General features: G+C 39.5%; 1 pseudogene; it reads left to right on the forward strand.

Moving 5' to 3' along the window:
- Nucleotides 1–9,999: 9,999 nt before the first annotated feature.
- On the forward strand, nt 10,000–16,848 carry LOC109105804 (annotated as a pseudogene).
- Nucleotides 16,849–17,430: the final 582 nt, after the last annotated feature.

Here is a 17,430-nt window from a genome sequence, read left to right on the forward strand (position 1 = left end):
CAAAAGAAGGTGGTGGCGATAAGACGTGGTGTAATTATTCATCATACGTTTATCTATGCTTTATATACCACAAATATGTATATTAAGATTGTTACAAAACAATCATAATTTTCCTTTGCGTTATATCTTGCAGCTTTAGTAATTAGTTTATTGTTGTTGACAGACATATGTACAGTGAGACAAAACGATGCATCGAAGGTGAAGCCCTCAGAGTTGATAGTTTGTATCGGCGTCCTTTTTGTGCAGTACAGTACAGAATACATCCTGTAAGTACAATAATTATTACCACCTCTGCTATTACAACTGAACTAAGATCAATTTACAATCTATGAAGACGATTAGACAAAATCAAAATAACTAATTTAGAGTTTGTTTCTACCTTTCTGCTAGGTATCCAACTAATGCAGAGTATATTCAAGTTGCCAACACAGTGGTTGTGAAATACCCTTTCCAGAGAAATATAAAAGGAAATGACTGTGTAAGTTGCATTGTTTTTAATCCATTGATTTATCTCTATCAACATAATCACACACAATATAGTAACAATATATTGTAATCTTTATTTGCTGGAAAATGAAAAACAGTCAAATTTGTGTTTTAAGCACACCTGACACATCCCTAAACCGGAAATTTAAAGCAGAACTTGCACCACTTTCAGGTCATTGTAGCATATGTAAGCACACTGCCATATGCATCATTTATTTTTGCACTGTTAATCAATTTTACATTTTCACTTAGTGCAGGTCCATGTAAGGAAGATACTGTACTACAGATATTTAAATCTTTTTTTGTATATACTCCACTTTATCACTGCCTGACCATCATCTTAAGGTTTATGCAGTTCAATGTTTTTATTATTTTTATATCTAAAGCACCTTGTTCAATAAGTATTTAGATGTTTCGCATATCTGTCAGGGTCTAAGCATTATCTGTTTCTGTTGTTCTGATGAAGGAAACTTGTGTTGGGGAGGATTCAATGTCTGTTGAGGCCCATGTGAATGTGCTACAAAGCGAGTATCAGAAAACACATCCAGACACCTGGACTGTCAAAGACCACACGGCAGGAACATTCTCCTGGAGATGTTGAGAAAGCACAGAAGGAATGTCTGTGGAGGATGTACTCAAAAAACACCCATACTTAAGAACACCTGCTGGAGTGAGTATAGTAAAAAAAAAAAAAAATCAACTGTAAAATATCTTGTTTCAAATCTTTTCTTGTAATATTTTATTCTTCTCTACCTTTTTAGCCCCTCTGTTAAAAAATTTAAACAATAGTCTTAGAAAACAATGCAAGATTTATCAGTGTAAACAAGAACATGAAATGCATTGTATATTGTGACCCTTATACATTAGCCTTCTAACATACCGGAGAAAGACACTGACTTTCCTTCAGAGGCACATTGTCAACATTGTGGGAGAGGGAGACAAGCACTGCCAGTAACTTTACTCCGGATGATTAGCCTTTTGTATTAGATCCTCATGCCTCAACCGTACCATTGCCCAAAGTGCACTCGAAGGACATTCACTCTTTTGAAGTTTATCCAACATGTTGGAGTTGTACATGAACATAAACCAAAAATTAGTATAACCTATGGTATAGATGAGTTCCAATCACCTTTTTTGTGATTCCATTCTTTTAGAAAACATGCGCAGGAAGAATATTTACTTTTGGTAACAAAAATGACTGTCTCAGTGAAGAGTCAGCAGAACAATTATATTATAATATAACGGAGAAAGTTCAGGCTGCAGACTTGCACTTGCACTCTCAGACTTGCACTCTCACACACTTGTGCTTCTGCTAGTGACAACACTTGTCACTATATATATATATTTTTTTTTTTTACTTGAATTGGTGACTGAAACTGAAAGCTAAATAAATGTTTTATTGGATAAAGCTGTGTCTGTTTGCTTATGTCACTTAACATAAGGTTACTAAACTCTTCTGACTAATTTTTAAATTTTATAAATTTAGTGGTTTTGTCAACTATATATTTTTCTCTATCAGGCAAAACAGTTTTTGAGGGTAACACTTTACAATAAGGTTTCATTTGTTGACACTGATGTATTAAGTCACATTAACTATGAGCAATACAATTGTTACAGTATTAAACTTTGTTAGTTAATAAAAATACAACTTTTGACTTTAACTTAAGAACAGCTAGTGCGACTAACCGTGTTAAGAGACGATTGTATTCTCGAAAAATAATGGTAATTTGTTTTTGATTATTGATAAATCAAGACCTAAACTTGCGGCGGTGATGACGTCAGTACCCCGCTCTATGCAGAAGTTTTGAAGGTACTTTCAAAAGTAATTTAAAATAATATTCATATCATTAACGCTGTTTTTACCTTGGAAGAATTAAATTTGGTTTTATAGAATTATGTTGAATTTATGGCTTCCTTTTAATCTGCGATTAAGAGTATATGACTCGCCAGCTTTTTTTTTTTTTTTTTTTTTTTTTTTTTTTTTAACAGCCAGCTTTCGCATTACCTTTTGGCACGCCCCCTACCTTTCGTTTCACCAATGAGACACCTTTTGGTACCCCACCTTTTGGCACACCCATTGCTCCAGGCTGCAGCTACCCCTACTAGCACAGCTCTGCATATTGTACATGTCTCTCTTTGTTAAAACACCTGATTCAGATAATCAGCTCGTTAGAAGTGAGCTCCGTGCATGAACCGTGTTCCCATTAACATGGTCCCTACAAAGTGTTCATTGCTCCCTACTCTCTGAGCAGGGGTAATATGTTAAAGTTTACTTCACTTCGGAACATTCATTCATGGATTTGTACTGTGCTACGTCTTCACACACGGACAAGTGTGACATCATATACCTCTGTAAATAAATACAATATAAATTCACATCTCACACACTTCAATGCACTCTGAATGGAACATATACATTCGCTTAGAACTGGAATCATGGGGGTATATCCTGTGATGTCCACCTCACAGGGCACTACAATCGAATAGAACAAACGTCTGAAGCCATAAGAGAAACATACAAAATGTGCAGAGCAGGGGGTTCGAGGACTGGAAATGAGAACCACTGCTCTACACTGATCTAAACTCACGTTTGATCATCAGTGGCAAATCCTTTACATATGTAAACGTACTTAAAGACTGTGAGTCAGAATAGCCGGCATTGTAATCTTCTCTCCCAGCATCAGGAAACAGTCCTCCATACAGCTTTGGTTTCCTGTTTTCATACTTAATGAAGGTAATAATCATTTGACCAATAACATGCAGACATTGTACGTAATCGACCAATCATGGTGCGTGAGAAGGTGGGATCTACAGAGAACGGTCAAAGCAATATAAATACGTGTACATATTAGTGTTCGACTTGAAGCAGCACTGAGCATACCGATCGGTGTATGACATTGGGCCTACCTGTGGGTGTCGCAGTTGGACAGTGTTAATCTTGCTTCCTGCTTGCTTTGCTGCTGGTTTGTGATAGCTCCGTGTAGCTTTGTTTTTCTGTAGAATCTTTATATTACTATCACTCTCTGTTGTTTAAAGTGATAAAATATAACTTAATTCCCACCATATTTCTGATATTATCTATCAATCTAATCTGATTAATTTGATCGTTCACTTTTATTTTAAATCCGCGAGTGCAGTGCACGTGCATCGCGTTAGCACTCGTTAGCTTGTCATTAGCGTTTCCATTCGTGCCTATCGCTGTTTTCTTTCCTCCTCTCCTCTCTCTCGTTACTCTCTCTCTCCGGCTTTCACAAGTTCATCAAACAACTGTGGTAAGAATCTTTCATCAAGCACGGTGAGTAATGGCTTCTCCTGCTATTGTTATTTGCACTGCTTGCCACATGTATAGTTTATCTATCTCTGTCGGTGACGAGGGATTCACATTGTGATAAATGCAGGGAAATAGTTAGGCTGACAGAGAAGATTTCAGAATTAGAGACACGCATCCAAACTTTAATTGAGGACAGTAAGAATGTGAGGGCTCTAGATACGGCTTTGGATGCGTCTAGCTCAGGGAGTCCTGTACATTGTTTGGTTTCGGTAACAGGGCCTTTGCAGCAGGGCAACTGGGTGACTGTGAGGCGGCATAGTCGTGGGTCTAAACACCACTCTTCTGTTCTGATCAAAACATTAAACAGGTTCTCCCCACTCAGTGAAGCACCCACTGAGAAACCTGATGAAAGTGCTCTAGTTATTGGCGATTCTATTGTACGGAACATGAAAATAGAGACACCAGCCACCATAGTCCAATGTTTACCGGGAGCCAGAGCGCCTGACATCTTAGCAAATTTAAAAGTGCTGGCTAATGCTAAACGTAAATACAATAAGATTGTTATTCAAGCCGGCGCTAATGATGTTCGACTTCGCCAGTCGGAGATCACTAAAAATAACATTAAAGAGGTGTGTGAACTTGCAAGCATGATGTCAGACACTGTAATATGCTCTGGTCCCCTCCCTGCTTACCGTGGTGATGAGATACACAGCAGATTGTCATCACTCAGTGGCTGGATGTCTAAGTGGTGCCCGCAGAATAACATAGGTTTCATAGACAATTGGACAAGCTTTTGGGGCAGACCTGGACCTGTTGAAAAGAGATGGTCTTCATCCAACCTTCCCTCTATGCGCTCTTCTTTCTAGAAATATGGCACATAGTCTTAGAGTTTGTACTTGACTAACTGGGGCCCAGGTCAGGAAGCAGACAGACTGGCTAAACCGACCGTCTGCTAGCCGCCTCCAGTCACAGAAGTCAGTTAATTCTCAGCACATAGAGACTCTTTCACCTAGATATCACACCATAGAGACTGTGTCTGTTCCCCGGGCTAGAAAATACAAAAAACGTCCAAACCAATTTAAGAGCAACAATTTAATTGAGGTTCAACAAATAAAAAACAGATGCAATACGGATAAACAAATGATAAAGTTTGGCTTATTGAATATCATGTCCCTTTCTACGGAAGCACTTTCTGTAAATAATATGATCACTGATCATAATCTAGATGCACTCTGTTTGACAGAAACCTGGCTAAAACCTGATGATTACATTATTTTAAATGAGTCTACACCCAAGATTACTGTTATAAACATGAGCCACGTCCAAAAGGTAAAGGGGGAGGTGTTGCTTCAATTTATAATGATGTTTTCAGGATTTCTCAGAGGACAGGCTTCAAGTATAACTCGTTTGAAGTATTGGTGCTTAATATAACATTATCCAGAGAAACAAATGTTAATGATAAATCCCCTGTGATGTTTGTACTGGCTACTGTATACAGGCCACCAGGGCACCATACAGACTTTATTAAAGAGTTTGCTGATTTTACATCCGAGTTAGTGCTGGCTGCAGATAAAGTTTTAATTGTTGGTGATTTTAATATCCATGTTGATAATGAAAAAGATGCATTGGGATCAGCATTTATAGACATTCTGAACTCTATTGGGGTTAGACAACACGTCTCAGGACCTACTCATTGTCGAAATCATACTCTAGATTTAACACTGTCACATGGAATTGATGTTGATGGTGTTGAAATTATGCAGCCAAGCGATGATATCTCAGATCATTATTTAGTTTTGTGCAAACTTCATATAGCTAAAACTGTCCATCTGTGAGGATTTCCAGTCAGGATTTAGACCGTATCATAGTACTGAGACTGCTCTGCTTAGAGTCACAAATGACCTGCTCTTATCATCTGATCGTGGTTGTATCTCTCTATTAGTGCTATTGGATCTTAGTGCTGCGTTCGACACTATTGACCACACTATTCTTTTGCATAGGCTAGAACACTTTGTTGGTATTAATGGAAGTGCATTAGCATGGTTTAAATCATACTTATATGACCGCCATCAATTCATAGCAGTGAATGAAGAGGTATCATATCGTTCACAAGTGCAGTATGGAGTACCTCAAGGCTCAGTACTAGGGCCGTTACTCTTCACGCTTTACATGTTACCCTTGGGAGATATCATCAGGAAACACGGTGTTAGCTTTCACTGTTATGCTGATGATACTCAGCTCTATATTTCTTCGCGGCCTGGCGAAACATACCAAATTGGAAAACTAATGGAATGCATAGTCGATATAAAAAAACTGGATGACAAGTAATTTCTTACTGCTAAATTCTGAAAAAACAGAGGTGTTAATTATAGGTCCTAAAAGCTCTGCATGTAATGACCTAGAACGCTGTCTAAGCCTTGATGGCTGCTCTGTCAATTCTTCGTCATCAGTTAGGAACATATATATCTAAATTACGACCTATGCTCTCAATGAAAGCCACGTTCCTAGCATTTGTAAAACTGCATTTTTCCATCTCAAAAATATATCTAAATTACGGCCTATGCTCTCAATGTCAAATGCAGAAATGTTAATCCATGCGTTTATGACCTCAAGGCTAGATTATTGTAATGCTCTATTGGGTGGTTGTTCTGCACGCTTAGTAAACAAACTCCAGTTAGTCCAAAATGCAGCAGCTAGAGTTCTTACTAGAACCAGGAAGTATGATCATATTAGCCCGGTCCCGTCAACACTGCACTGGCTCCCTATCAAACATCGTATAGATTTTAAAATCTTGCTTATTACTTATAAAGCCCTGAATGGTTTAGCACCTCAGTATTTGAACGAGCTCTTGTTACATTATAGTCCTCCACGTCCGCTCCGTTCTCAAAACTCTGGCAATTTGATAATACCTAGAATATCAAAGTCAACTGCGGGTGGCAGATCCTTCTCCTATTTAGCGCCCAAACTCTGGAATAACCTACCTAACATTGTTCGGGAGGCAGACACACTCTTGCAGTTTAAATCTAGATTAAAGACCCATCACTTTAAACCTGGCTTACACATAACACACTAATACGCTTCTAATATCCAAATCCGTTAAAGGATTTTTAGGCTGCATTAATTAGGTAAACCGGAACCGGAAACACTTCCCATAACACCCGATGTACTTGCTACATCGTTAGAAGAATGGCATCTACGCTCATATTAGTCTGTTTCTCTCTTATTCCGAGGTCACCGTAGCCACCAGATCCAGTCTGTATCCAAGTCAGAGGGTCACTGCACTTTTTTTTTTTTTTTTTTAACAGTGTAGTTTCAGTCGACTAATCCAGTCTCTTCCCATTAGAGAAGCCCCATTCTCTTTTACAACCATCAAGTCTAGCATGTATGTTTTGTCGTTACACTTCACTTTTACTGTAATTTTTTCTTTAGGCTCTAGAGACTGTTTGCTGTACGTTTTCAAAACACAGCTAGCAGGAGATAACATTACCTTGTGAAATTTGCAGTGGTACAATCTTTCTGAAATCAGACACAGCTGTTCCCATATATGTCTCCATTTTCACATGCAGACTATTTATCCTGACATAGCTTGTCCACATTGGAGTCAATGACAAACAGCGCTGTCCCTTTTATTGCACTCTTTCTGCAAACTGAATGGTCGCTTTGTTATTGTATCAGGATCTGTCTGTGGATGGGGATCTCCTCCACATCTGTGCTCATGTGCACTGGTACTCAATGCACAGCGATTGTTGCTCCTCTGTGCTCTCAGCGGTCTCGGATTAGGTGAACCGATCCTGTAACACAGTGGCATCCAGGTGCTTCATCCACTTTGCAGGCTTGACATCGCTTTTGTCTTTCTGATGTGCCTGGCAGGCTTGCGCATATATATCTCCGCTTGCCACACTCGCAGCATTCAACATCCTTGAAAAAGGCAAACTTCTGATTTGTGCCCATTTCCATTACACCATTAACACGGTTTTGCATTGGTCTCTTTCAGCTTTGCAGAGCAGACGGGACAGAAGCCCACCAGGGTGGAGCAAACGGAGCAGTAGACCACCAGGGCGGAGCAGACGGAGCAGAAGACCACCACGATGGAGCAGATGGGACCAGGACCCATGGCAGAGACTGGGGCCTAGAGAAAGCAGAGACAGACAACACAGGCAGTGCATTCATGGTCTCAGGGACCGAGGCAGGGAACACAGAAAGTTCACCAGTAGTCTCCCTGGTGACTACTGAACGGAGAGACAGGTCATAAACCGGCTCACAGACTAACAGTTAGACAGTTCACAAACAGATTCCTGGGTTGATATGGGATGGACTGACAGTTCAAAATTGGGTGTGTTAACTGAAACTGGAATGGTAGACATATCAGTGACTGAAATTGGACAGACACTTGGTACATCAGGCATATTATTTGAAATTAGTGGACAGACAGATAATTCAGAAACAATTCATTATTTAATTCCTTGGCTGACACAGACTCACAAGTCAGATCATTTCATAATTAGACACACTTGGAGAAACAAAACAAGTAGACAGTTCCTGAATGGTCTCTTTAGCAGTGACAGTTCACAAATCAACCCCTATGGCTGGTTCAGAACAGGACGAGAGTTCAGAGATGGCCTCCTCGGCTGCTTTGTTGACTGTCACTTTGACAGGAAAAACTGAAAACTCATAAACAGCCTCCTTGGCCATGGCTGGGCAGGCAGAGAGTTCATAAATGGATACCACTGACACCTCCAGAGGTTCTGCAGTGGCTGTTGCCACCTCTGAAGGTTCTACAGCAGTAACATCAGGGAACAGGGAGAAGTCAGTAACGGTCTCTTCGACCACAACACAACAGGCTGAGAGTGCATCGCTGGGCGCCACCACCACGCCAGGAGCTGAAGCGAGTGCCAGTGGTGTATGCAGCCCTAACACACCATAAAGTGATCCCCATCAAGGGAAGTGCTTCAGACAGGGGAATCAGTTCAGGAAACAGGAGGGCTAGAGTGAGTGGATTTGGGGATTCCAGCTGCGCGTGCAGACTCCAGCGGTGCATCCCTCACACTGGATACCAGACTGAGATACTGAAGGACTGACCTTGATAACCTGGGTGCAACAGACAGGATGTGACGTGACTCTGGATGATCAGCTGTGATCTGATGTGACTCTGGACGAACAGCTTTGATGTGACATGACTCTGGATGAACAGCTGAGATGTGACTGGACTCATGATGAGCAGCTGTGGCTAGACTGGACCCAGGAAGATCTGCTGCGACTTGACTCAGGGATGGAAGTTGTGACATGACGGGGCGCTGTTGTGTCCGCCATTTTGTGATCAAGCTCCGCTGTCGCTGCCATTTTAGCCACAGACAATTTGTCGCGTTCTTCCTCCGCATCACCCACAGTAAACAAAGAACCAACAGTCAAACAAAGCATAATCCATAAATAGAGCGAGTGATAAGTGGATCCTCGCGTCTAAGCTTAGACCTAAGAGGTTTATTAATTAAATACTCATGTGCCCTGTTTAAGGGTTAATAAAAATTCTTGCAGTGTCCATACCTGGCCAATGTCCACTTGAACAGCTGCTGGATCCTTGTGTGGCAGAGTATTCTGAAACAGGGCTGACGAGACGAGAGGTGTGCGGATCCAAGTTCAAGCTTTTATTAATTAACATATCAAAAACACAGGCAGGGTCGAGCAACAGCAAACAGTATGGCACAGGCAAGACAAAAGAGCAATCCAAAACAGGCTTGAGTCAGACGACAGCGAATGTTATCCAGAGGGCTTGACGAGAGGTAATCTGTAAACGTGAGCAATAGTCCAGGCGAGGGGCAAACACAAACCAAAACAGCAAGACAAAAGGTAAATCCAAGATATGCGGGCAAGAATCAGAAACCAGGAAATCAGAAAGCACAATGAGACTAGACAAAGACTAGAACTAGAGACTGAGACTAGGAACTAGAAACTAAGATAGGGCAATGGCTCTGTAAAGTGCTATCACTTGGAGAGCGATAAACGCAAACAATACTTGGCGATCTGAACAGGAACTGAGTGTATGTTAAATAGAGTGTGTAATAGCTCTCAGGTGAACATGTGATTAGTGACAGCTGTGTGTGATTGGTTTCAGGTGAACTTGTGATTAGTGCAATGGAGCATGGAAAATGTAGACTAGGGTGATGTGTAACAGTCAGTGTAGTGCGAGAGTCCATGTGGAGAGCAGGTGACTTCTGGTGGTGAGTGAACGTAAATTTATAGACCATATTCGTGAAAATAGTGTGGCTTCAGAGATTTTGTCTACAGATTGGATCTTTTTGGTTTGGTTGCACAATGACACGTTGTTTTGTGCGAGATGCCCCATCTGTAATCATAACAATATAGTGAAAGATAACAAATTATGTATGTTTAAACTAATCATGTCCCTTAGCTAGAGCATGGAACTAATCAGGACAAGGTCCTGGATTCAATTCTCAGAGAACACTCATGCCTTGCATGAACTTTAATTTGGTTAACAGTGTCTGCCAAATTTGTGACCATTTAATCTAATTAGTAACCAGCAAAAAAAGTTACCATTTGTTTGTCTGCAATGTCAGTATGTAGGGTCATCTGCAGTCCTCATCACACTATGTCACTTCAGAAATAACTGACTGCTATTAAAAACATCAGACATCCCCTGCATCTGAGATATTAAACATTTTCACTTTCCTGAGACGTCACACATTGTTCATACTTCTGGTGTAGCTGAAGAATAACATGAGAAATTATAGGGCACGTCACATTCAGATAACTTCCTCCTGCTGCAGCAGGTTGTATCTCTGCATGCTGGACTGGAAAGCACCAATAATACCGTACATGCAGGCTTCAGCTCAGTCTAACAGGTAGGAGGAACTGCTTCGCATAGCAATAACAGATCATTCTTCCTTTCTAGGCACACTTGAGAAAACTTCACAAAGTTTAATTAAAGGTTAAAAAGCTTTTTTCAAAGTGAAATCATTCTTGTATTATGTCTGCCATATGCGGTGGAAGAACTAAATACATTGTCTCCTAGAGCCACAGAATGATTGAAAGACAATTTCTTAAATTAAACAGAACATCATAGTGGGTAGAGTTTGCAACACATTTCTTATTTCACAGCAAGAAATAAAATGGCTCACACCAAAGAGAGCAATGAATTTGAATATGTGCATGCTTGTGAAACCCAAGTTCCTCCATTTCTTCAGCATGTGCTCTCAGTTTTACAGCACACCCAGCTTTACATGAGATACTTGTTCTAAAGACCAAAATCTAAATATGTATATATTAGTAAATATTTAATATTTATTTATATTAAAATCACTGCCAAATCCAAATGCTTGGCTAACAGATCCATTCAATGTGGAAAAAAAAGTTCAAAATACGAGACAAGAGCACACAAAGAGGTACATTTTGGCCAGTAACTGTGTAAGGCACAGCAGTCACACAAACACTTCCTTCACGCTTACACAGGAAGGGAGTTTACAAATATCAAACTTGTGTTGGTCTGCAGGGGAATATAAGTTTTCACATGAAATATATATATTCTTATAAACATAATTTATAAATATAAAGTATTTTTTATATAAAAATGTTTGCCTATTTACCTTAGAATATGTGACAGTTGCTTTGATATTTGTATTATCCAATGCAATGAAAACATTAATGTGTTCCTCAAGTATCTAAATACTTTTTAGGGCAATTGCAAACGTATCTATAAGAAAAAAAACAAATATTGTGGCAAATACTCCATAGAATGAATTGGAATTTGGATTTTAAAGTTGTCTTAATTTCCTTCCACAGTGATTTTCTACTGTCTACTGTAAATGAAACTGCAGTATCACCATGACGTTTGTGAACACATCGTGTCTAGTGGTGAACTGCTCCTGTCCCAATCACACGACTGTCTGGGAAACAAACAAGCTCTACACATACGTTTACCTGATTATATTCATCCCAGGCCTGCTGTGCAACACCCTGGCTCTTTGGGTGCTGTGTCGATTCATAAGGTCAGCATTTCATAGTTAATAAACATCTAATGGTCATTATAGCATCTGTTGGAGAACCTTTATTATTATTATTATTATTATACTTTTTTATATACTGGGAACAGCCCCTGTCCTGAAGACACACTGTATGTTTCATGATCTTTTTGCAGTTTGTTTATGTTGGTGTACATTATTATTATTATTATCATTATTTCCTAGTCACTCTGTTCCGAGGTGGTGCAATTAGCTTTTGAACATTTTGACAGATTTAAAGGGGTCATATGATGCAATTTAAATTTTTCCTTTCTCTTTGGAGTGTTACAAGCCATTGGTGCATAAAGAAGATCTGTAAAGTTGCAAAAAATAATTCTCAAATCCAAAGAGATAGTCTTTATAAAAGTTAAGACTCGTCCACACCCCCCTGAAACACCACGTTTAAAGACGCCCCCACATGTCTACATCACTGTGTGGGAAGATTTGCATAACGCCGCCCAAATGTTAACTCAAAGAAAGAAGGCGTAACATTTTATTCTCGCTGTTGCCCGCCAGCAATGTTGTGGAGACGCTGTGTGTTTGGTTGTGAATGCAAAACTACTTTGTTTGGCCTTCCAAAAGAGGATGATATCTGCTTCGTCATGCCTAGAGCTGATCCGTGCTGGTCGCTGAGGAAATACTTCGCACTGTGGATCAACGGATCGGCTTTCACCGTGGATGAAGCGGAGTCTAATTAACTCAAATGAAGTGAATATTCATGAGTCTATGAATATGATGTGCTTATTGCTCACAAATATTAAATTACCCAAAGAGGGAATATTTAATAATTTAAAGGTAATCTTTACTAGAATTAATGGAAGTTATCTAGACAATCGGTTCGTCCCGCGAACTGGATGCTAGACTCCCTTATCAAATATCAATAAAAATACCCTTCTTACAAACTCCAAGAAATATTAATCTTCTGATCAGGAAGAACAATATTTTCTGTGTCTGTAGTATTTAGATTACTGAATAGTAATTCCTAGAAAACAAAGCTTGTAGCTTAGATCACATGATTCAGGGACTTCGATCTTGATGAGCAATAAAACGGTTCAATTCAAGCTAATTATGGTATTTAATAAAAGCGGACTAAAGAGTACATAACTACAATTCACACAGAGTAAATATGAGTATATAGCAAAACAAACAGTACAATTTAAACAAGATAATCGAACGAGAATAGTAATGAGATAGGAGAGAAAAAGTGAGAGAGAGAAAAGAGTGAAGGCAGATCTCAGAGTGACAATTTTCAAACAGTTAACTTTGCGAGAGACTCCAAGTCATTGGATAATTTCACAAAAGTGGAATAGCCCTAGACAACCTTAAACAGCAATTTTTAAGTTGCGATATAAGGAAGTACTTGCTTTGATCTGGCTCTGTGTGTAGCTGAACTCAAATTGTCCGTTGTTGTAGCTTCTGCATTGTCCGTTCCGGAGCTGATGATGCGTGAGTTCGATGGTTATCGCGAATGTAAACTTTGCCAAAAGATGATTAGACTTAAGTTCGTTTGGCTCGTGAGGACAATTGAACGAAGTCAAATATCAGAAGACAATAAAGAAAAACTAAGATAAAATGAAAAAGTAAAGAAGAACAAATGGAGAGACTTCTTGAGAAGTCCGATCGCGAGGCTGGGAACCCCCCTCTTTCTCTGGCGGAATGCCAAGAACAAGGGTTTTCCTTTGTTTTTATTGAAAGGTTGGTTCACACCTATGTCACCTTATGAACCAATGAGGTGTGAGAAACTGAGGCGGGAAAAATCTTCTTTGTCTGCTGATTTCCGCCCACTGGTCTAATTTATGGCGATGACAAAATTATAAATTTTTCTTCAGAGAGATTGTACTTCTGAAACAATGCATCTTTTTGTAATTTGCCGTTGAGATTCGTCACAGTCGGGTTTCTACGATCATACAGACACTATAAACTATAACTTTGCGAGTCAGGGATACAGAGATACAGGGTTGTTCCTAACTACAGGCATATAAAGTTTGATTAAACACACAGTAAACATTATATCTATTCCACTATATCACGTGAAGACATCTAAGCACATAAAGAGATACATTTAATACATTTAGAGGTAGTTTTATCAAAAATGTTCATGTGTGAGCCAGAAATGCTCGTGTGTGTGTGTGTGTGTGTGTGTGTGTGTCTGGAATGTTGTCATGCTGTGAGTAAAAAAAAGGCGGGCGTTTGTCTTTCCTTTGAGGCTCACGAGAGTATCTCTCTGGACCATCTCGAAAGTGTAATAAATGTCACGAGGGCCGAGGTGTCGTCGACATCGCGGCGCCCGAGTGGGGAGTTATGTTGGAGGATGTTGTAAAAAAAAGTCCTTATCTTTTTTTTAAGTTCTTGCCTCTGAGTGCAGGATGTGTTTAGAGAGTCAGGGATTCATTAATATGAAACAGATGGTTGAATACCATCCGCTCATTAGTGTTACACATGGTTTTATGTTAACAGTGCAATACACAACGCAACGTGTAAAAAGACAGTATAAGTCACTATAATCAGTAATTATGTCCCCACTGGATGCAAAAAAGTATGGTGAGGGGTGTAACATTTCCGTCACACGTTTGAGGTATTCGGCCAATCACAATGCAGTGAATAGCTGGCCAATCAGAGCACACCTCACTTTTCAGAACGATGAGCTTTGTAAAAATCAATGCATTTCAGAAAGGCGGGGCATAGAGGAGCAACAATAATGTACAGTATGTGGAACATAATGTGTACTTAGTAACAAAAAAACGCACTTTTTAGCAATGTCATATGATCAAAATAATGTTCTTTTTAGCAATGTCATATGATCCCTTTAAAACACAAGTTGACATTTCCTATTACATCAGTAATATTTTGCCATTAACAAAAGACCTTCATTCAGTTCATTGTAATTGTTTTAGTATTGATCAATATTTCAGGAGTGTCCTGTTTTTCTTAGAAGTATTCATGAGGCCTGTTTAGAGTGGCAAGTTTCTTCTAATGCTACGGATTCTCTTTGATTCACAGCAAAAAGACCAAAGCCATCATCTTCATGCATTAATCTAACCATAGCTGACCTGGTTCACGTGCTGTCGCTGCCGGCTTCGAATTCACTACTACATCCAACAAGACTGGCCTTTCGGCAACATGTTATGTATGCTGTGTTTTTACCTGAAATACCTTAACATGTACGCTAGCATCGCATTTCTGGTGTGCATCAGGCATTCAGCGCTGTGCTTTTCTCCTGCGGCCATTCTGTGCCAGGAACTGGAAGTCACGCTATGATGTCTGCATCAGCACCGCAGTCTGGGTGGTGGTGGGTCTCGGCTGCTCGCCCTTCATTTTAATGAGGAGCAAATCAAATTCTGGAAGTAACAGCACAACCTGCTTTAAAGACCTGCCGATGCGCAAGCTGGATGTACGCTCGGCCATTTCCATGATGGTTGCTGCTGAACTCTTGGGATTTCTTGGTCCGTTAATTTATCATTAGTTTCTGTACTTACTTAAATAGTGAACTCCTTCAGACAGAGGAACCAAAATCAGCAGTCCACTGGTAACACGAAAAAGGCCTTGCGCATGGTTAGGGTGTGCACAGGGGGTCTTCCTCTTCTGTTTCGTCCCCTACCACATAAACTTCCTGCTGTAACCTGAGGGTGACCCAAAGCATTATAACAAACTGTGCAGCGAGTCAGGCCATTAGACAATTTCACCCCATTTCTCTCTGCATAGCAAGTCTGAACTGCTGCCTCAACCCTCCTCATCTACTACTTCCTGACCACAGAGTTTCAAGCAGCAGCTGTCCCAGCATGGCTCTGTGCTCAGGGGCCGTCTGATGAGCATGGAGAGCACATCTTCCTATAGGGAATGAGTGATGTGCATGCACTTCATCAACAGAGCATTATGATAAGGAACCCTAAATGTGCTATAAACACTGAAGTCATGTAGTGTACAAATCTTGCCTTCAGACAGTGTACAAACTAAAGCCATTATTAGTCTCGCTTAGCCAGAGCTTCAGACTGACAGCAGAAGGTCTGGGAACCTTGGCCGCTTTGAATGGCTAAAGCCCGCCCAAGAGGCCAAATGATTGACAGATAAAGCAACCAATCACGTTTCGTTTTGTGCCATGTTCAGGGGCATGGAAATGTCCCCACAATAACAGACTGGTGTGTGTAAAACCCTTGGATGTATTTTAAAGACTCCATGCCGTGAACTTTAAATATTCCACATACTTTTGAAGATCCAGCGTTCAGTTGATCCTGATAAGCGCTCGACGGCTTTTCTTCTAACATGAGGGGGTTTTGGCTTCATGGCATATTTGTTTCCAGGCGGAACGTTAAAGAACCAGCACGCATGTCTCCTGGAAATCCTGTATAATTCAACCAATCCGATGATGACTTCGAAACTCCCCAAGTGTTTCTGATTTTGTGTGCCGTATGCATCAGACGTTCAGCCAGCGGTCCGTGAGCATGTCGTCTGAGGCTGAGACTAATACATTATGTGCTATACATTGCTTGAACATAAAAGATAGAAAATATAAAGCTTGCAAGTATTGTTTTGAACAAAACCACAGCCTTTCATGGCATAGTTGAAGTATCTGAAGTTTAACAATGACAGCCATCAAAGACAGACTAACTTAAATGGAAGAAAAAATCAACTTTCAACTGACTGCATGACATATTTGTGTAATGCAGATGCAGGATGAATGTCTCTCAGATGAGTGTCTCTCTCAACAAACTAATAGGAGTGAAAAGGCAAAACTAATCTTTAGTTGAACTGACTGGGCCAACTAAACACAAAGTCTTGAATAAGATTAAACAGAAAAAGAAATCAACATAACTGCATAGTCATCGATTTGTGGAGATCTGAGGCTGAGAAAGGACAAAGCAAAACTTCCAATAGCAACATAAAATTTTTTATTCTGTTTTCACGCTGTTTATGTGTAATTGTGGCTTACATTTGCTTTTGTATTATTGTATTGTACTCAGAACAAAGGAGATTAAAAATGTTCAGAATGTTAATGTTTAGTAAATGAGATTAAGTATGTTTAATGATGCTCAGTATAATACATTTAATTATAATTTACAATTTAATAAAAAATCATTCAGCAGCAAGAGGTTTCAATGTCTCTCCCTCATTTACACAAACAGACATCTATGGGGTTGTTGGTATTGAATTCATCTTTCTTATTCAGTTCAATTTGCAATTTATATGGAAAAGAAAATCAAGAGCATTTACAAAACATTTCCACTTGTGCTCCATGAAAAAAGAGGTAAGTAATTTATGAGTAATTTATTATTAAGAATTGTCATTTTGGAGTGAACTATCCATATCTCAGAGCTCCAAAAATTACTAATACTTTAACCTAACTTTTTACTTAAACAGCTGCAAATTTCAAAGAGTACAGTGGTGAGAATAACAAGAATGATTGTGAAAGCTGTAAAATGATCTCAATTTCTGCATTAATTGATCATAAAATGTGTTCTGATCTTAATTTAACTCAATTATGGACAAGCACAATCTGACTAAATTAATAAAACACAAACAGTTTTACCTTTTAAATCTAACTGTTGAATAACCATTCACAGTACAGGGTGGACAAAGTTAGAAATCCCTTGAATTTACATTCAGCAGACGCTTTTATCCAAAGCAACTTACAGTGCATTCAGGCTATACATTTATATATTTATT

The sequence above is a fragment of the Cyprinus carpio genome, chromosome A14, assembly GCF_018340385.1.
Source record: "Cyprinus carpio isolate SPL01 chromosome A14, ASM1834038v1, whole genome shotgun sequence".
Taxonomy (NCBI): Eukaryota; Metazoa; Chordata; class Actinopteri; order Cypriniformes; family Cyprinidae; genus Cyprinus; species Cyprinus carpio.